Source organism: Perognathus longimembris, chromosome 6 (genome assembly GCF_023159225.1).
Source record: "Perognathus longimembris pacificus isolate PPM17 chromosome 6, ASM2315922v1, whole genome shotgun sequence".
NCBI classification, from domain to species: domain Eukaryota; kingdom Metazoa; phylum Chordata; class Mammalia; order Rodentia; family Heteromyidae; genus Perognathus; species Perognathus longimembris.
The window spans coordinates 60,501,988-60,523,240 of record NC_063166.1 but is presented as its reverse complement, the minus strand read 5'-3'; the positions used below and the strand labels follow the sequence as shown (position 1 = coordinate 60,523,240).

The 21,253-nt window shown below is 39.5% G+C and overlaps 1 protein-coding gene across 3 annotated transcripts in view; it reads left to right on the top strand.

Moving 5' to 3' along the window:
* The first annotated feature begins 816 nt into the window (after window positions 1-816).
* Window positions 817-21,253, top strand: part of Plcb4 (phospholipase C beta 4) — a 351,489-nt gene continuing 331,052 nt past the window's right edge. For 2 of the 3 annotated variants that reach the window (XM_048348811.1, XM_048348806.1), the window contains exon 1: window positions 1,181-1,196. The gene's annotated coding sequence lies outside the window, so the exon portion shown is untranslated. Of the gene's footprint in view, window positions 900-1,180; window positions 1,197-21,253 lie in introns of those variants that run through there. The other variant, XM_048348807.1, reaches the window with a different exon arrangement.

The following is a 21,253-nucleotide window of genomic DNA, read 5'->3' as shown; positions in this document are numbered from 1 at the left end:
TAGGTCCACTTTCTGTCTCTCTCTCTGAGGCTCAGCTTAAGCCTGGAAGTAAAAAGAAGCGGGGGGGGGGGGGGGAAGGAAAAGGAAAAAAAATCTATATAAAATAGGATCACAGTAGTACTTGCTTTGGAAAATTGTTGCACGGATTAAATGAATAAAAAGCGTTTAGAACAGCGCCTGCCACCGTGCACACGCCTTATTTATTTTGAAAAAAAAAATACATAAACAGAAGAGCACTCCCGCCCGTCCCGGCCAGCGGCGCTGGGGCACCAGTTTCGCCAGTCTTCACCCCCACTGCTCTCCCCACTCCCGCCGCTCCCCACGGCCCACGGCGAGCCTTCCACCCCAGCCGGGTGTCCCCCGTTCCGCCTTGCGTTCCAGGCTCCATCCCGGGCGCACACCGAACTCTGGCATGGCCACGTGCCCCCGGGGACTACCGGGGAGACCCCCCCCCCTCGGGGGACACTCACGGGGGCTGCTCCTCCGGACGCCCCACCCACCTCCCAACGCGGTCCGCCACCCTCCACCGTCCTCAGCCCGTCCGGCGCCCCCTCCCCGCCCCGCGGGCTTCCAGCACACCAGCTGCCGGCTCGGCCCCTGCCCACCCCCAAACCCAGCCCGGGCGCGCTGCACTGGGCATGCTCCGTAGCCTGGGCAGGTTGGGGCTGCGAGGCGACAGCTCGGGCTCCGGAGCCGGGAGGCGAGATAGAGGAGGGAGACTCGGGGGGCTGGGGAACCTGGAGCAGCTGGGGAAGGGGGAGCCGTGGGCCACGGAAGGGCGTCGGGGGCCGGGGTGGGGGGGGACACGCTGAGCCCGGCGGGAGGTGCAGCGGGCGGGCGCTGCCCTGTGGGCTCGCTCGGGAAGGACCGCGGAGACCCCCCTCCCTTCATCTGCGGAGGTAAGGACCGCGCGGCGGGGAGGCGGGGAGGCCGGGGAGGGGGGCGGAGGCAGGCGGGAGGGCGGGACTGGGGTGCGCCGGGAGGGGGTTCGGCGGCGGCTCTCGATGGCGGGGAGGGGGTTCGTGGCGCCGGGAACAGTTAGTGAGCTGCACCGCAAACAAGATCTCACAGATCCACGCGCACGCACACACACACACACACACACACACACACACACACACACGGGGTCTCCTAGGCAGGCAAGGCGACCGTGGTCGCATCCTTGGCCGCAGCTTCCTCCAAGCAAAGTGTGACAGGTAGGAGAAGACATTCCCGGATCCCGCCCCGAGGATGCTCCCGCCCACCCCGGCCCGCCGCTGGGGGGCTTGTTTGCTTGCTTTCGGAGGGTGCGTCCCGGACACGCGCGCGCGCGCACCCGGATGCCCTGTCGGGTTCCCCGGGTGCAGGTGCCCGGGTGCCAGACGCCCGGCGCGCGCGCCGGGAAGCCGGAGATCTCCGTCTCCGTTCCCTCCCCCCTCCCCAGCCCCATCCCCGCCTCTGTTTGCCTGTAGTCATCTCTCACTGGGCTTTCCTCAGACTCCCTGAGACGTTCACCCGCTTCTGGACTAGAAATAGCTTGGCTCGACGTGCATCTGATTATTTTGGTTGGAAATAGTTGGCAATGTGCTACGCATGCAAATGTGAATGCGTGTGGGTCCTAATCTCTCCCGGGGACTTTATAGAAACAGTCGACCCTTTTCCACTTAAAATAACACAGATTGGCTCAGCACTCCTGGGGGCCGGGGGGGGGGGCAGTGTTTGGCCCTTCTAGAAGCGGGTAACTGAAGGATACTGTATAGGTGTCTTATTTTGAGAATTTTAAAGTTGCTCTTTTCTTTACCAGTTAGGTCTTGTAGTACAGTGTTTCTGAGTTTTAGACTTTGTAGACTGTCGGATCCAAGTATGAAAATATGGAATTCTCCAAGTTCCAAATGTACCCCAGCTCAACTTTATCTGCAAGCATAAAACTAGTATTTTTTCCTACAAAGAAAGGCAGACGCTTATTATATTTCCACAAATAGTGCATGCATTTGAGTGCTGACTCTAACTTTTTATTAAAAAAAAAAAGTCCTGCAGTGATTGTAGCTATTATTCTGAAAGCAAAATGTTTGAGATTTAATATGGGGCAAAAATATCCATAGAAGGTTGCCATTTTTTAAGGCATAGAATGTGAATACATAGGTCTATAAATTTAACGGTGTGTCGACCTAGCTGTTGAACGATCTCGTTGGTTCATAATAATATCATCCAAGCGTAGGCAACTGTGTAACAGCTCAAAATGAAATTAAACTTCCCCTTTAAAGAGAAATCCTATTCATAAAGGAAATATGACCAGAAAAAGCAACCGGTGACTTTAACCTAGGCATTCTCCAAGAAGGTGAAGAAAGGGTTGGAAGAATTGTCCTCTTCAGTAGGAAAATTGTGTGTGTGTGTGTGTGTGTGTGTGTGTGTGTGTGTAAAATGTTAACTTTTATCTTTTTTCAAGATGTTGGTTTGAAAACTGTGATTGAAGTGAGAAAGAATCTACTGCCTTATACTCTTCAAACTTCATCACCTGTGTTCCGAGTCACACAGAAGATCAAAAATCAGTTGAAGCAGGGTGGTATAATCCCTGACGATCTGTTATATAATCTAGTAGGTTGTGTTATTCGTATAACAGTCTTGCATATTTTTCTGCTGGTGTATTGATCTATTATGTCATCTTTCTTTCCAACTGGAGAAGTCTAATATATGACTGCTATCTTGGGAGAACACCTGCTTTTATTTTTTTAATCAGTTTTAAAATGAAATAGCATTTTATTAGAATTTTTATGCATATAAGACTTTTGCCTCTGGAACTAGTAACCCTTTGAATGTAACATAACCCGTATCTAAAAGTCCCATGTATTGGATTACTGATTACATTTCCCTCCAACTATATCATTCTTCAGCCATCAGAACTTAGTTTTGATTTAGCTTTGATAATATCACTACCCAACCCTGAATTAAATCTGAGGTGCAAATGCTATTCTGCAAGTAACTGTCAAAACAGAACTTCAAAGACTCCATTTGATCAGGGGTGCACATTCAAGTCTGTTGGAACAATTCTACCTATACTTTTACAAATGTCCACCCACGCAGAAGAGCTTTGTTCTCAAATACACTTTGGAAAGTGTTATATTTGGATGTCTGAGAAAATGTGAGTGATGTGAAATGACTTATATTCCCTGAAATCTTGAGATGAAATGTGTGAGTCTTAGGAGATGATGAAATATGGGGATTAAAAAATTATAAAGGGCCAGGCCTCCATGGTTCACTCCTGTAATCCTAGCTACTCCTGAGGCTGAGGTCTGAGGGTCCTGGTTTGAAGCCGGCCCAGGCAGGACAGTCCATGAGACTCTTATCTCCAATTAACCACCAAGAAATCAGAAGTGGAGATGTGGCTACATGGTAGAGTGCTAGCCTTGAGTGAAAAGCTAAGGGAAAGCACTCAAGGCTTGAATTCATGCCCTGGTACCAGAATACACTCCACACACAGTGTTAAGGCTTAACAAAAAGCCTTTTGTAGAAATGAATTTTTAAAAAATTGTCTCACTTCTGAAATATTATATCCCCAGCAGACCATAAGAGACCCGTCAATCCTTCTGGTGCTGCTGTTTTGTCTTTTCCAAGAACATATGCAGCTGCCTTTAGATTAGTATAAACTGCTGATTTTGGCAACATTGGACTGTTATGTTTACAATCTTAATGAGTATGTTGTTTTCCTGGGATACACTAAAGCTATCTTAAGATTTGGCTGATTAAGAATTAAAATGATGACACTTGTCTTGTATTCATTGGTTCCAGTCCTGAAAGTAAAAATGGACATGATTGGAGCTTTGTTGCTACTCCATTGTTGTCCTTGAATCCATCCTCCCTTGGAGATGCAACTCATGAAAGGCTGAGATTTAAGGCAGTTAGCTTTGGGGACAGGGTCTGGATTTTCAGTCCCACTTTTTTCAGATCTAACTGCAAACAATTATCAGACTTAACGAACAATATTTGCAGACTTTTTTTTTTTAAGTTAGTAACTACCACATTTGATTTTAAAGACTTTTAAGCCTGAGACTTTATGTTAACATCTTATGTTGAGAATACATTATATATTTTTGGATCAGCACATACATAATAGTGTCAGGCAGAGGACGGAAAATGATAAATTTCTTGTATTTCCTACAGTGTCTGTCAGAGTGAACTCAAATCTTTTCGGGGAAGGGTAAATGTTCTTTGAAATTTGTAATTATTTAGTTAGATTGGGACTAAATTGTTGACAGTGGTGGTCATTTCTAATATAAGGTTGAAACAGCATGTGTGTTAGCATGGATAAGAAACTCTCTTATCACGGTGAGTTCCTGTATGATCAAGAATTTCTGTGTTTGATATGCAGAATTAGGTCAAGGACTAATAGCGGTGCTTTAATGAACACAGTTGATATTTCATGTCCAGATTGGAAATTCCTCAAGTAGTGACTTCTACTTTATAATATGAGCTGGTAGACCCATTCTATGTCTATAGGGAACACCTACCCACCTAGAGATGAATAAATACAGCTTTCCAGCACTGATATGTTTCAGCAGTGGCTGTCTAGTTTTGCTGTTGGCGTTTAAATGTTAACCTTGTTTGCAAGGATACTGCTTAATTCTCAGTGCTGTCCACTCTATATTTTCCTATTTCCCTGTCTTACTCAGGGAAGAGACAGAATAACCTTGCATAGTATACTTAGTGTTTACTTTTCTGTTTAATTGTTTTTCTTCTGATAAAGCCTCATACTTTAAAGCAGAAATATTTTCTCAACTTGTAATATTACTTATCTAGTTTCACATTTAAGTGATATAAAGGCTTTGCATTATTTAGAGATTGTTGCCTCTCTTCCCCCCACAAAATACATAATGGGTTTGCTTCTCCTGAAGTGGGTAGAGGTAAATCAGGTACTAATCTATTACTTGTGTGGATGAATGAGAGGTTGTATTGCCTTTGTTGGATTTAAGCCTGCTTTCAAAATAACCAACCTAGAATTAGTTTCATTTGCAAAACATACCTTTCACTCCATTGCAAGCACAAACTTTAAAACCTCATTTTCTCAAAGTCTACCTCTTTGCTAGTGTGTTTGGGTGCAAGTTCCTAGAGGAGATGAAAGAGTCGTATTTACCTGCCTTTCAAGTCTCATTTGGAGATTATGTTTAGGGGAATGAATTAATAGTTGCTTTAAATTTTTTTCCTGCATGAAATCTACTTTCTGTTTACTTTAAGGAATCAAAACAGTTGAAAGGGGCCATAAATCAGAAGGTTTTCCTCTGAACACTTTTCTCATCTACTACTTACAGAATCTTCACTGAGGACACTCACACCACATGACTACAAGATAATGTTATCTTCTCCCCTAGTCTGGGAGCCTCCTTTACAGCTCTTCTCCCATGATCCTTTGGGGAAATTCCACCTTCAGCTACTGAAACACTTTTGGGCCAGGCAAATCATTGCTTTAAGCATGTACTGTTCTTCTAAAGCACGTTTTTCCTCCTAAACAATTAAAGGATGTTTTTGGCTCCTTGGTATGAACAAATCTAAGTAGCCATTTCCTTAAAAGCTGGAAGAAAACGTAACTCAAATCATAAGCAGCTCATTGCATTTGACTTCACCTCTCATAGGACAGACATTCCTCACCTCAGACCCACCCTATAAAAGCGGGAGGATGCAGTTTAATGGGTTCATGATTTATGCTGGCAGGTCTTTATTTGTGCTTACTTCCAAGTGACAATTAGGGCAGGTCTTAGAGGCATGGCTAGAACTTGGCATTAAGGGTTCAGAATAAATAAGTATTATTGTGTGGGTCCAATTAAAAATTATTATTGTAGTACATATATTTAATATGATTTCTTTCTACTGTATCTGTAAGTAATTGTGTACATTTAAAACATGCTCAGAAGGCTTTCTAACAGCATAAGAAAGAGGGTCCAAGATCACACAGGTGACGTTTGGTTCCTCTGGGAGGTGGTCACTGGACAGGTGGAGAGATACTAATTGCATACTGGGTTTGCTTTCAACAATGTAGAGCTTTTGAGACCTTCAGATCTTCAGATGCTGGGGTCGGGGAGTCCTGACCTGTAATCCTAATGATGTTCTGTTCCAGCCATGTAACCCCAGGCATACTCTTTGAGCCTCAGTTGCCCCAAGTGTACAAGGAGAATAAAGATGTAGGCTAAAGTGTCCTGAACTGCATGCTGAATGATCCAGGGTAGTGTAGTAAGTGCTGCTGCAGCAACTCTTCTGCCTTTCTTCCAATGAGTGCTGCTAGTATTCTTACTCATGCTGCTCATTTTCCTCCTTAAGGGAAAATGGCACTGATGTATCCCATACAGACCAATTAGAGGATTTTTTTTTTTTTTTTTTTTTTTTTTTTGTCCAAAGGAAGGTCTAGCAGCTTTCCACTGTCTGCTTGGAAATGCTACATCTTTATTTGGGCTTGTCTCATTCTGTAACTTCATTTGGGTAGAGGAATCTAACACTAGCTCATGGTCTCCTATCTCTGATAGAGATGTTATTTCCCATGCATCTATATCTCCTGTCTATGTTTTTGTTGTTGTTATTGTTCTTGGTGGTGGTGGTTTGGGAGCTTGAACTCAGGGCCTGAGCACTGTCCATAAGCTTTTTTGCTCAAGGCTGGTGCTGTACCACTTTGAGCCACAGTGTCACTTTCAGTTTTCTGATGGTAATTGGAGATAAGAGTCTCATGTACTTTCCTGGCCAGGATGGTTTCAAACCATGCTCCTCAGATCTCAGCCTCCTGAGTGGCTAGGATTACAGTAGTGAGCTACCAGTGCCTGAATTTTTTTTTTTTAAGACTATAGTCATTACGTCATGTGAATCTAAAGAGTCTAAAGTCTTAAGTTTATCTCCTAGAAGATCTAGGGATCACTGATTGTAGGGGCACAATGGCTCTTGCTCATCCATAGTTCTTTAGTGTAGACACTCAGCTTCTCTACTTTGCACAGTAAAAGCTTTACTTTGACAGTAAAGCAAAATCACAGGCATGTGTTGAAAAAAGCCACCTCATTAATACCCCCAAGAAGCTTTTTTTGGTGAGTACTAGTGGTCTCTTCTGTTTACATTGGGGAAACTGAGACTTGGGGAAATTAGGTTACTCGCCCCAGGGAGTTAAAATCCAACTCTTTTTTTTTTTTCCTATATAACTTAGGCTGGCTAGACACTCATGATGTTCCTGTGTCAGCTTCCCCGTTGCTGGGATTATCAGCCTGTACCACCACTCCTGATCTCATCATTTCATTGTAGGAGCTTTCCTTTCCACAGTTACATAGGCCAACATTCTGACAGGGATGTTACTGAAGGCTAATCTGCAGTATCCTATACATTAATTCTAGCTTCTTCAGGGACCTGTGCTTTATCAGACCAAGTTTTTCATGGTTTCATTGAGTTTGAGATGGACTGTAATGCTTCGAGGGCCAGCTAAGTATTTTGCACAAGAGCTATTGATTGGGACCTTAAGGAGTCATGTGGTGCTAAGTCCCTCTCTGGGGAGCAGCTACAGTGCAGGCAAAGCCACATCAATTTCTACAGGTGGGCCTGGGGCTCAGGATTGCCAGCAGCTATACATTTTCAGGAGAAGCATGAAATCCAGATTTCTTTGGAGTATTCACAAAGGGACATTTCAGTCTCCTCAATTATATCTCCTTATTTACGTATGTTTGGACATAATTGAAAATAAAAACAATTATGTCAACCTCTGATGTGGCCAAACCAAACACATCTGGGAAAAAAGTTTACTTCTACCCACCAGCACCTTCCTCCCCCAACTCCCACCCATTTTGAGATTTTTGCCAAGGGTTGAATGCACAGAAATAAGGTATACTAGAAAATATCAGTAATTTTCTTTGACTCTGGGTTTTTTTTTTTTTTTTTTGGCCAGTCCTGGGCCTTGGACTCAGGGCCTGAGCACCTTCCCTGGCTTCTTCCCGCTCAAGGCTAGCACTCTGCCACCTGAGCCACAGCTCCCCTTCTGGCTGTTTTCCATATATGTGGTGCTGGGGAATCGAACCCAGAGCTTCATGTGTAGGAGGCAAGCACTCTTGCCACTAGGCCATATTCCCAGCCCCTTTGACGTTGTTTTTAATGTAGATATTGTTCAGTTACAAAAGTGATTATGGTCTTTTATTTTGAGAGTGGAAGGATTTTGGATTCTGAATTTTGGCTGTATTTTTTTTTCTGCTCTATTTTCCCCAAGATGTTTGCAAACTCTACACCAAATTGCGAGAGGTAGGATATGTTTTTCTATTTTATGGCAGTCCTTTAATATACGAATACCCCACCATAGAGACATGGGTGAATTCATTGATGGGGGCTTGGAGCTTCTCTGACTTACATCACTGACTTCAGCTCTAACCAGCCACAATTGTCCTCCTGCCATTTGGTAGTTGCTATATTTGTTCTGATAGAATAGAGTGTTTCTGCAGGTTAGTGTTTCCAGGTGCAATCCACTTAAAAGCCCTCATTTTCCTTGACTCACAGGTCACCCTCGATCAAATGAAATCCTGTGAGATAGATTTTGTTTTCTCCCTTCTCTACAGCCTCCCCAGATAGAACCACTGGCAACAGTGAAGAGAGCCTCTTTTTCCTCATCTTTGTGTGCATTTACATAGTATTATCTAGATGGTTTTCTTCCTTATTATATAAACTGGGTCATTCTGGTTACAGTTTCCTTTGACTTGCTCCTGTCCTTTGACTGGAGATTTTGTCATGGCGTTATACTTGTTATCTTCATTCTTTCTAACATTGCATACAATTTGGTAGGCTCGTCCATACCAGGTCTTGAGCATTTTTTTTCTATTTTCACTACCACAAATGGGAAGATTGAAGATCTTTCCTCATTATGCTTTATGCACACATGTGAAAATTTCCTGCAGCTTAATTCCAAGAAATAGAATTATTTGGTCCTAAAGTTTGCACATTTTAAATGTTGAGGGAGCACTGACAAACTGCTTTTTTTTCTTTAAAAAAAAAAAGGTCCCTGTGAAACTTCTGTCTCCTACAACCTCACATTATGCAGCTGTGTCTTCTAAGTCAAGCATGATCTACACAGCTTTACTAACTCAGATTCAGCGACTTTAGAAATGTAGAAATAGAGTGTTCTTAAAATTCCTTGAGAAGACTACACTTAGTCAAAAGAATTTGCTACTTGAGGGGCCAAATGGAAAAGCCCTGCAATGCAGAAATATCTTGTAGAGTTAGAGTTGAAGAGTTTCTAATCATTTTGGTTAACTGTGAAATATGTGCGCAGGACAGTGTGGCCTTGCATAAGTGATACAGAACAGAGAGTGGTCTTCACCTGGGACAGTTAATTTCATAGCTGAAGATATTGCTCAGATGTATTTGTAACTGTAGACTTTCTAATACAATCAGATTTTGAATCCATGGATTCTGAATTTATGGGTTCAAATAAACCACAGATTGAAAATATGTGGATAAAAATGTCTCTTTATTGAATATAGACAGATTCTTTTATCTTCTTTGTTTATTTTTAATGCTGTGCTTGAGATCAAACCCAAGGCCAGGTACTTTACCATTGAGCTTCATTTCTTGACCTAAACATTTTCCTTGTCATTATTCCTTAACCAATATAGTATAACAACTGTTTACATTGTATTTAATTGTATTACATGTAATACATGTAATGTAGAAATTATTAAAAGGATACAGGAGGATGTATAGGTTACAGGTCATATGCAAACACTGTACCATTTTATATAAGGGACTTGTGTATCTATGAGGGGGTGGAATTCAGCCCTTGTGAGTATTGAGGAATGACTGTACTTAATTAAGAATCTGTTTTACCTTTAGAGAATTAGAAAATTCCAAGATAAGGCTGTCTTACCATGTGTCTTTATTAACATATACCTGGAGCTAATTTCCATGACATTAAAAGCAATATTGTAGGCAAATAACTTTGTAAATGAGAAACTTTTCATTTAGAGAAAGATTTGGAAAAATCAACAAAATCTTGGGTCACTGATTTTCAACTTCTTTCAGAAGTGATATGATTGTTATCAATAATGTAAATCCAATTATTGGTTACTTTTCAGAATTTTATGATGTCCTTGGCAAGCACTGGAATAACAGTATATCACAGCATCAGGGTTAGTAAATTTGGATGTGGATAAATAGCAGGAAGATGAAATCTCATTTCTGTTTTTCCACAGATGGTTTGGTTCTTTCACTGGTTCTATTTCTCCAGATACCCCATTCTTTAAGAAAAAAAATCTGGTTAAGTTGGCAATGACATCCAAATTCTGATTGTATGCCTTCTGCATGTTTATTTTTCCAGCACCCTGCCAATTGTAGAAATATGGTAGGATTCAGTCGTATTTCCTTGGCATCAAAACCTTGCATATTCAAGGAAAGTCTGTGCTGGGTTTTGTTAATGGAAATGCTATATCATGTTTCACAGTTTACAGACAATATCCTTAGATAATAATCTGTGTAAGCCCAATAAGGAATACCACCTGGTAGTCCGTTTTCCTTCGTCTTTTTATTTTTATTTTTTGGCATTAGTTGTGATTGAATTTAGGACCGTGCACTTGCTAGACAGGAATTGTACCACTTCACCCACACATCTGGCTGTTCTTTCGATTGGTTATTTGCAAGGTAGGATCTTGCATCTTCTTCTCATACTAGCCTAAGCTGCATTCTTCATCTGTGCACTCCCCTGTGTCTCTGGGGATGACACCCACACTCAGCTTTCCCCATAATCAGGATAACAGGTGCATACCACCAAGCCTAGTCATTGGCTTGGCTGAGATAGAGTCTCATAGATGGTTGTACTGGAAATTGAACTCTGGATGTCATATTGCTAAGCTAGTGCTGTGCCACTTGAGCCCTGCTTCCAGCCCTGCTTTTTCTCTGGTTATTATGGAGATGGAGTTATCCAGGACTTTTTTGCTGAGGCTGGCTTCGAGCAGTGATCTTCCAGCTCTCAGTCTTCTGAGTATCTAGAATTAGTGCCTTGAGCCACTTCACTGGGTTTGGTGATTCTCTTATCCTGTGTCTTCAGGGTCTTGCTAGGAAGCAGATTGCATGTGTACAGTAACTTCTTTGAGGGGGACTAAAAAAAGAACTCTTCTCTGATCATTTTAAAACAATACATATCGAAAGGAACTCCAGGAAGTAGAACAATAGTGTTTTTCTTTTTTCTGTGTTGTTTTTCTTTTCTTTTCTTCTTGTCTTGTTTATTTGTTTGTCTGTCTTTGAGAGAGCAAGAGGGGGCAAAGAAATGGACAAAGGGTGAGCAAATGTAGTACTCACTAGACTCTATGTTGAAATGAACTATACAATTTGAGTTTGGGGATGGGAGGGGAAAACTGAGAGAGAGGGAAGGGGTGACATTGTCCTAACAGAAACATATTCTTTACTTGACTCTGTATATCACCTGATAATAACAATAAAAAAAATCAAAGGTCCTGGGATGGAAAGGTTGGTGAATGAGTCTAGAGAGGCAAGTGGCAGTCTTCACCACTTGCACTCCTAGAACAAGGTAGACATGAATGAAAGGTTAAGCCAATGTCGAAAGCCTATAGTCTGGTTTTATGGACAAATGGGCTGCAATTGCAATAATCACATTGAAAGTTGGGAGTGTTCCACAGTGTTCCATGGCTCATAAATCATTAAGATTTTTGGTGGGCCTGAGAATAAGTTTTAATCTTTTTTTTTTTTTTTGACCAGTCCTGGGCCTTGAACTCAGGGCCTGAGCACTGTCCCTGGCTTCTTTTTGCTCAAGGCTAGCACTCTGCCACTTGAACCACAGTGCCACTTCTGGCCATTTTGTATAGATGTGGTGCTGAGGAATTGAACCCAGGGTTTCATGGATACAAGGCAAGCACTCTTGCCACTAGGCCATATTCATAGCCCAGTTTTAATCATTTTTAAAAATTGATTTTAGACCTGAGCTCAGGTAATTCATACATACAGTTAACCTATTCAGAAGATGAACATCTAGATGATTGTGGTTTAAGGTTTACCTAAACAGAATTGTTTGTGACACACCATCTCCAAAATCACACAAAGCAAGGCTCAAGTGGTAGGCCACTAGCTTAGCAAGCATCTTTGTAAGGTAGAGTCTCTGAGTTCAAACCCTAGTGCTAGAAAAAAAAATATATCAGTAAAACTTTGGTCATAGAAATGCATTGTGTTTCTTGGGAAATGCCTAGAATGAGAAATCTCATGTACTATATGTGATGAACCAAAATTGTAGACTTAGAACTAGAAAGGATTCATAAAGTCTGTCAACATGGAATTAGATACCTAAGATATAATTCCTTTGCTTTTAATATTTTATGAAAATATTTTATCTAAAATGTCAGGTACCTGGGGGAAGAGACTAGAATGAAATTAAGGTTATTAACAGTAATTTTCTTTCATAGAAGTCAATTTAACTGAATCATTAGCATCACTGAGTAGAAATGAACAAGCTGTGTTTTCCCATTTGTTCAGTGTGGCAGTGAAAATCCAAGACACTAGGCTCATGTGTTCTCTTATTTTCCTGCTCCTTTTGTTTGAAAGGTGAAGAATGCTCTGTTTAGTTTGTGTATTTGTCCTGCGTGAACAAGAAGTGAAATTTGATTCAAATCAGGAAACCACACTGTTGCAAGGAGTTCATCCCTTTCTTACATCCAGGTCTTGTGGTATAAGGAAACAAGGCACTAGCTGTTAGCATAGAGAGTGACTCTGGGAAGTCACGTCATCACTCATATCTGGAGGAATCACACTGCATTAATTCATTCTTGCCAGGACTTTCATAGTCTTTGAAGTCCCTGAGTCCAAGAGCTTGATTGTCTCCCACCCACCCCCACACAATTATTTTTATATATTAAGGCAAGACTTCATGAGTACGTTTCCATCACCCATTACTTACAATGGTGTTCTCTGGAAGTTTCTACATTGCTCTTGATTATCCTTACTCTATTAACACCTGCGTGAGATAATACACTGACTTCTACCATTCTTACAGCAAAATTCACTGAAGACCTTTTTATTCACGACCTCTGTTTGAGTTCCAGATCCATCTCACCTGGTAGCACCTGGATCTTGAAGTTCTGTGGGTGTTTTCAAGTCAAAGTGTCCAAAACACATGTTCTCAACTTCACCCCAGATACGTATCTTACCCTGGGTTCTAGAGTTTCATTTATATCTCTCATTTCTCCCATTTCTGCTGCTAAATTTTTACCTTTGTCATTTCATGTCTTGATTATTCCAAGAAGTTTCAATTCACTCCCTTACCACCATTCATCCATCATATATTCTACTGGCTATCGAGGGAAAATCAGGTACTTTTTAATAGAGATGGAGTTGCCACTCTTGTTCTTTGGTTAGCAGTTTATTGGAAGAGTAGGACATGTGAATAGATAATTTATAACTTTACATCTTTGCCCCTTGACTCCATTCTCCTCACTCAGCAGAAGTACTTTAAGAAAACAAATCTTATTAGATAGCATTATCTTTGAAATACTTCAACAGCTTCCTGTTATTTTGGAGATCGATTTCTATTTCTCTAATTTGCCAAAACAAACCTCTCATGACCCGATCTCTGCCTTGAAGTGTAAACTCCTTCCTTGGCCTCACCTGAACTCAGACTTATTAGAATACTGACTTTGTAACTGGCTGAATTCTACAGGTCTTCCTAGACCCTGCACAGTGTTCATCTTTGTTGCAGAGCATCCTTGGTTTCAACCTCAGGCCAGATCAGTGCCTCCTCAGCTCTCATCTCCTGTTGGTGTGTTGCAAATTTTAGCCACTGGCATAACTCTCAGGGAATGAAAAAAATCTGGTTAGTGCAAGACTATGACACCAACCCTGAAATGAATGAATACCTAAATGCCATTATTGAAAATTCTACAGAGTAGAGAAATTAAAAAAGCAATATATGTATAAGCAGAAGAATCACTGTGATTAATAAAATGAAGCCATCTACAGATTTATTGAAGAGGAAAAAAGTATTCTATGACTATTTATACTGGTCCCTGAAAAGTAGCAGAATGATCAATTTGGTAAGATGATCAGTAATTTGAAAATTCTGTATTCATTATTTCTGCTAACAGAATCACTGACATTGTAATGTATTAGTAATCTACATCCAGAGTAGATATTTCCCTGGAGATAGTTTGTCATTTATTCTTGGTGGACACACACACACACACACACACACACACACACACACATACACATATACACACAAATTCATTGTTTTTTGTTTCTTCCATATAAAATTGAGTTTCATTTTAAACAGATCATGCTTATTAATTAATAGTGTTATATAGCTTTGAATCAGAAACAGTTTTTTAAATTTCAAACTTGGCTAGAACTTTAGGGGGGAAATTGTTTGATATGATTATGTTATTAAGTGGGACTCTTGGTAATTTACAATGCTTTGTATTTATTTTCAAAATTACCTGAGACAATATGAGTGCCAACTAGAGAAAGTTATTAATTAATTGAAGGGAAATAGTCTGCTGAATAGTGTTTGTGAAACATATTTTATAGTTTCATATCAGAAGAGAGCATTTTGTTTTTAATGGTTTGAATTTTGTGAAAAATAACTTTCACCACCATAAGCAGACTCCTTCTCCCAAGCTTAGAGCATTAATAATGTTGGAGATGTTTCATCTTCACAATTGGCATATTTTTTATCTAAAAAAATTCTCTTTTTGCTTTATATTGAAAATGTGCTGTCTGAGTATGTTAATTATAACATATATCATTACTCAAGTTTCAATGGCAACAGCATTCAGAAGAATTGAAGTTTAGCTTTTAGTGTTTTGGGTTTTTTTTTTTTCCAGCTGTTCAGAAGAGAATTCACAATAACATTTGGAAACACAGAAAATATTTCCTTTTATTTAGAGCCTTTTTGGACCTGCGAGGTCCTCTGAGAATCATAAGCCTGGCCTCATTCTGTCCATTTTTCATTCCCTTTGAAAGATTTTCAAAGTAACTGGTTAAAGTTCCTCTCCATCTGTCATTAGTAATATACAAGGGATTTCTCCTGCAGCTACCAGAGGGAAAGAAAGAAAATGAAAATGAGTAGATGACTTGAGGCGACTCTACCAGAACCAGGCTCTTCTTGTCTGTCTTGTTACATGTTAATTTTGATTTTCCAAGCTTGGATTTTATAAGCAGCACACACGGACAGGTTTTCCGTAAAGCGTGTTAACCAGGAGGAACCCATGTCTTGATTAGGAGCAGCAGATGTCTTTTGGAAATGTTTCACTTTGAACTGAAATGAAGCACTCCCAGATTTGTTGGAAAGTGGACAGCATTAATTAACCTGGGAGGTATACCTTACTTTTCACCAGGGTTTCTGCCTATCTCTCTCTCTCTTTTTTTTTTTTTCAGGATGCCAGCAAAACAACTACTTACTATCACTGCCTCCTACCTTTACCAAATGTGCGAGACCTTCCGAATGGAAGTCTGTCTGTCTGTCTCTCATACACACACACACACACACACACACACCCCTCCCCTCTCCCCCCAGGAGGGTATGTGAGAGAAACTATTCTGATGAGATGGAGGAGTTCATTCTTGGATATGTCTCGTATTTGTAAGGTGGCTTTGCCATATTTTACAATACTGTGATTTCTCCCAAACACTTCATGACTAAGCTAAACATTCCACCATCCTTTGGGTATAGGCCGAGTGTCTGGGCCTTAGAATGAACCCTGTTTCATTCTTTCAGCAATTCTGTAGGCTAGATATCATGACCCATCCTTATTACATTTGATCCTAAGAAAACAGGCTGATTAAAGCATTCATTGCAATTCACATGGTTGCGGAGGGATACACATAGGACTTTAGAATGAAACTGACCTGAATGCATACCTCTAGGTCTGCAGGTGTTTAAGTACAGAGGAAAGGCTATGTGAAGGTGTAGTTAGCAGCCCAGGAGAGAGGCCTCAGTAGGAGCCAAGCCTGCTGATACCTTCATCCTGGACTTCCAACTTACTCAACTGTGAGAAAATTAATTTTCTGATTCTTAGGTCACCTAGTCTACTGCATTTTGTTATAGCAGTCACAGAAAACTCAGGGTTTTTTTTGAAAACATGTGTCCAAAAGTAATCCTATTGAAATAGCAGCCAAAAACCAATATGTGACAGACAAAATAATATAAATAACTTGATAGTTCTCCTGCTTCTTTTTGAATGAATTTTACAAATGCTGTCACTACAGTACTCATGAATCTCTGCCTTTTCTGTTTACTTATTTAGTTGTTCAATTTCCGACCACTGGTGTGTGTGTGTGTGTGTGTGTGTGTGTGTGTGTGTGTGTGTGCATGCATGTGCACACAATCACATCCACACTGGAAGTTCCTACAGGCTGAAGTTGCCTCATTTTCATTTCTCATTAACCTTCTACAATATTTGATACAAAGCAGGCACTTTATATTTCTTTGTTAATAATTTATTTAAAGGAATGTGCTTGGCAATTTAGGAAAACAGAATGAGCAAATGAGATGAATGGTATTATAATATAAAACATGTATGCACTTTAATCATTTCCAGATATTAACTTTTATATGTGAACATATAGTCTCGATTCCAAAAGGTGATTTTGTCTCAAGTTGGCTTAGATGACAGAGTGTTTATTTGTTTTCACTTAGATTTTATGTGACTTTTTTTTCATGGGCAGAGATGGGATCAATGATGTATTTCTTTTAGTCCATTTCTGTTTTTCTTATCTGAGTTTCACATACTTGAATGCATCTAAAAATTGAAACATGTCATGTACCTGAGCTTAAAATCTCTTTTACATGATTAGCAACTTGAATTGTTGCCTAGTTTATAGTTTTGTAGGTAACATTTAATTTATGTACTTCTCTGGGATAGTTTTCTTTCCTTTTTCTTTTTCTTTTCTTTTTTTTTTTTTTTTTTGCCAGTCCTGGGGCTTGAACTCAGGGCCTGAGCACTGTCCCTGGCTTCTTTTTGCTCAAGGCTAGCACTCTACCACTTGAGCCACAGTGCCACTTTTGGCTTGTTTTATATATGTGATGCTGAAGAATCGAACCCAGGGCTTTCTGTATACAAGGCGAGCACTTTACCACTAGGCCATATTCCCAGCCCTGGCATAGCTTTCTTAAATGATATGAAAATTGTGCTGACTTTTTGTTTTTAGTATTTTAATAATAGTCCAGAAATAATTTAGTTTTGATTTACTTTATTGGAACTTTCTCTTTGTCAATCACTGATAGAGAAGCAACATATTGGAGGTTATAAAACAGAAAACACACCTGTTAAAGGTTTATATTTTTATTTATTACATATTTGTCATGTACAAAGATGTCTTAAATAGGAAGCATTATATGATATGCTTTAAATAACAAAGGAATAAAATAACTTTCTCATTTTATAATATTGTTATTTGAGTAAGGCTCTGAGGTATAATGGTACTATTTTGTTAGTTAAATCATGTGGAAATTTCACTGTGTAGGTGGATGTTTTCTTTAAAATATTTTACCCAGAGAATAAGACAGAACAGCTGCATGGAATGAGGTCAGGGCAATAAGTTGTGCACTTTCCTTTGTTGTCTAGTTTCCTGTGTCTATGTGTATAAAATTTTAGTGATTCACCTGAGTGATCATGTGAATGTATTTGAATTCATTGATTATAAGCTGTATGGCTTTTTCAATTGGCCACAGTCATTCTTTCTCTTTCGTGTGTGTGTGTGTGTGTGTGTGTGTGTGTGTGTGTGTGTTGGTCCTAAGGATTTGAACTCAGGGCCTGGGTGCTATCCCTGAGAGGTTTTCTTGCTTGAGGCTAGTGCTCTACCACTTAAGCTCCATTTCCAGCTTTTTTTTTTTTTTCAGTTGATTAGTGGAAGTCAGAATTTTATGGACTTTCCTTCTCCCTGCTGCCTTTGAACCTTGATCTTCAGATCTGAGCCTCCTGAGTTGCCAAGATTACATGCATGAGCCACTGATGCCAGCCTCCTTCTCAATTTAAAAGCTAAATTTGTGCAATAGCCAGCATACTGTAGACTCTTTGATATGTCCTAACATTACTATGTAAGATGAGGACACTGGCTATATGCTGTTCTGCTACATCTTTTCCCTATTTCATTTTTTTAACATCCTATTTCAGATTTGTATGCATTCTGCTGCTTCTAAATTTGATATCTAAGCAATGCATTTTTTAGCATTAATTATCAAGTTTTGTCTTAGTCTTAAATTTCATGTGGTTACATAAGGCTGCATAAATGGGCACTATTTACCTTGCTGACAGACAGGACATCTACTGTTCCAGGTTGAAAGACTGTTGATATGGATTGTAACCTTGGCATTTAGAATAGTTGAGTCGATTTTTGAAAAGACAGAGCTCAGTGTGATTGAAAATACCTTTTCCTATAACATCTTCAATTACATAATAAAATAATCCAGAACATAATCAAGGTTCATAAACATTTTGTGCAGGGATTGGCCTTACACAGGACAAATTTCCCCAGTGTGAATAGTTTATTGTCTGAAGAATCTTCTACCATGTGGAAGGTTGGGCGTGCAGTTCTGAGAATATGATACTTGAACCACAAAATGAGGAATGGCTTTTTTTTCCTTTGAGCAGAATGTGATGATTAATGTTTTTAAAGGGATATTTAAAAATATGTCCATTGCATGACTCAGTTTGGAACATAAGAAGTGTTAGCAATTAAATTATCATTGAAATTCCTACCCTGCTGTCATTGTTCACTTTGATCTCACAATTTTATGGAGAGGGAAAGATATGATAACTGTAAAATGTGACACACACACACACACCACACACACACACACACACACACACACACACACACACACACACACACACACACACACCCTCCCTCCCTCTGAAACTCATTTCCATTTCTCTCATTCCCTGAGGCTTTCTCTTCCACAGCTTTTGTTGCCAGGCTACTGAGTTGATGGGTTTGACCAAACAGAATAGTTGGTTTTTTTTTTTTGTTTTTTTTTTGCTGAACAAGCTCAGATTAGAGGTCCTGGTAAGGATTTTTATTTTGTTTTGCTTTGTTTCTGAGACCCAGAAAAGACGATTAAGAGGAGTAATGTGTAGCTAGGCATTGTCTTGTGTGCCCAATATCCAACTCACCTGTGTTTCCTATCTCTTAAGTGAAGGACGTGGGCTAGCTTTTTCATTCAAGTCTACTTAATCATCATGAAGTTCTTTTTCTTCTCTTGTAATGCTCTACATTGAAGTCTATTTTGTGCCATTTGTTTTCTTTTCTTTGTTTGTACCAGTTCTGAGGCTTAAACTCAGGCCTTAGGCACTGCTTTTTTCCTCAAGGATAGTGATCTACTACTTGAACCACAGCTCTACTTCTAGTTTTTTAGTGATTAATTGGAGAGTCTCATGGATACTGCAATCCCCAGATCTCAGCCTGAGTAGCTAGGACTATAGGTATGAGCTACAGGCACCCGGGTCATAACTGTTTCTTTTATACACATGTTTGAAGGTTCATTGCAGGATCCATTGACACCATAACATTCATTATATGAAGTGGGCCATCCACGGATGACTTTTATGTCCTTCCACTCCTTTCCTTTAGTGTTACACTATTGGAGTGGTGTCCCTGTCTCTTTGCCCAGGAAGCCTTCTGGGTGGTGCCCTTATAAGATCCTTCAGACCCGACTATCTACCATTTCCCTTGGACCATAGGAAAACTCACATCTTAGTACCACCAGGTTTTTGAACCACAAGCGTATTTCTAATTTTCCTTTATAACCTTGTCTAAGCCTTTTAAAAGAATTGAGATATTATTATGTCCAGAACACAAGGGGCAGATAAGTTCAGCTACATTGTGTTTTATGAGCTTCCACCTTCTTAATTTTCTCCCTTCAATGTAAAGATAAATACTTAATAGCAAATACATGCTTAATGAATAGGTTAATGACGGTTTCTGGATATCAGTCTCTGGGGAAAGGTCACCAGTATATGGAGAGGAATGAGTTTTCTAATCTACAGCGCTCTTTACCAATTTGGTTAAAGAATAGATCATTGAGATGGAAAAGATAGCTCAAAGCTATTGTTAGCATAGTCAAACTAGTTGATCAGGTTGGTTAAGGTAGATAAAACTTGAAACTGGATTGACAGGCATCTCTTTTAGAAATCTCTGAACAATGCAGAGCATAATTACGGTTACATAGTTTATATGTACCATATAAATTTAAATGCCAGCTTATAAGTGTATGTGTGCATATGCTTATATGATGAATATATGCATATATCTGCATGTCTGCAAACATAAATATGTTTTATAGTCCCCATATGGCTGTCAGAGATGACATGATAAATAAAACATAACAAATACATTTTAGTAGTTAGCAAAGAGTAAGTAGCACTGGAAAAGGAGAATAGTTAGGACAAAACAGGTATTTTCCTATGTTTTTGTAGCATATGTAGAGATATCTACTAGTTTATTAGTTTAATTTTGCATGAAAATAAACTAAAATCATTTCATGTGATTTTTGTACCAGAATCTGATATGTAACAAAATAAGTGTTTGAAAAGAAGTCACTTTAAAGTTAATTTATCTTGACTAGAGTTAATTATCAATATTTAAAAAACACCAATTAGCATGTATTATTTATTATACAATACAGCTTTAAATGAATGAAAAAAGATATTAGCATTCAGTAGTGTCTAAGATTCTTAAAAATAACTTTGGAACCTATGAAAGTATTATGCAATCATTCCAAAAATCTTAAATAACTGAAAAGCACAGAGAGGAAAGCAAAGTGCCCTTAGTTTAATCATAATACATAACTATTGTAGGCCACTGTGATTGCTTTTTGTTTATTGATACAAAATAAGTCCCCTCCCAAAAAAACCCCTCAAACTCTGATCTTTTCCTAGTGAAATTTGTTTCTTTCTATCTATCTATCTATCTATCTATCTATCTATCTATCTATCTATCTATCTATCTTTGCTCACCTTTTTGTCTATACTTTGCTCACCATTTTTTTTTCACCATTTTGTCTTTTAAGAATAAATAGAAATTCTTTTTGTCTAGACCAAGTGGGTAGGGAGCTGTACTGCAATATAATCAAGACTCTGTTAAATATAACTCCTAAAATTTATTTGTATACTACATTTTTTAGTCCATTGTTAAGAGTCACTTTTAAATGCAGAAAAGGAAAGGAAAATTCTTGATGTATATGAAGGAGTAATTTTAACACTTGAGGCTATTTTTCCTTCTAGCCCTGAGATGGCTGGTGGCAATTAATTTCATGTGGACCTCAATATCTCATTTTGTAAAT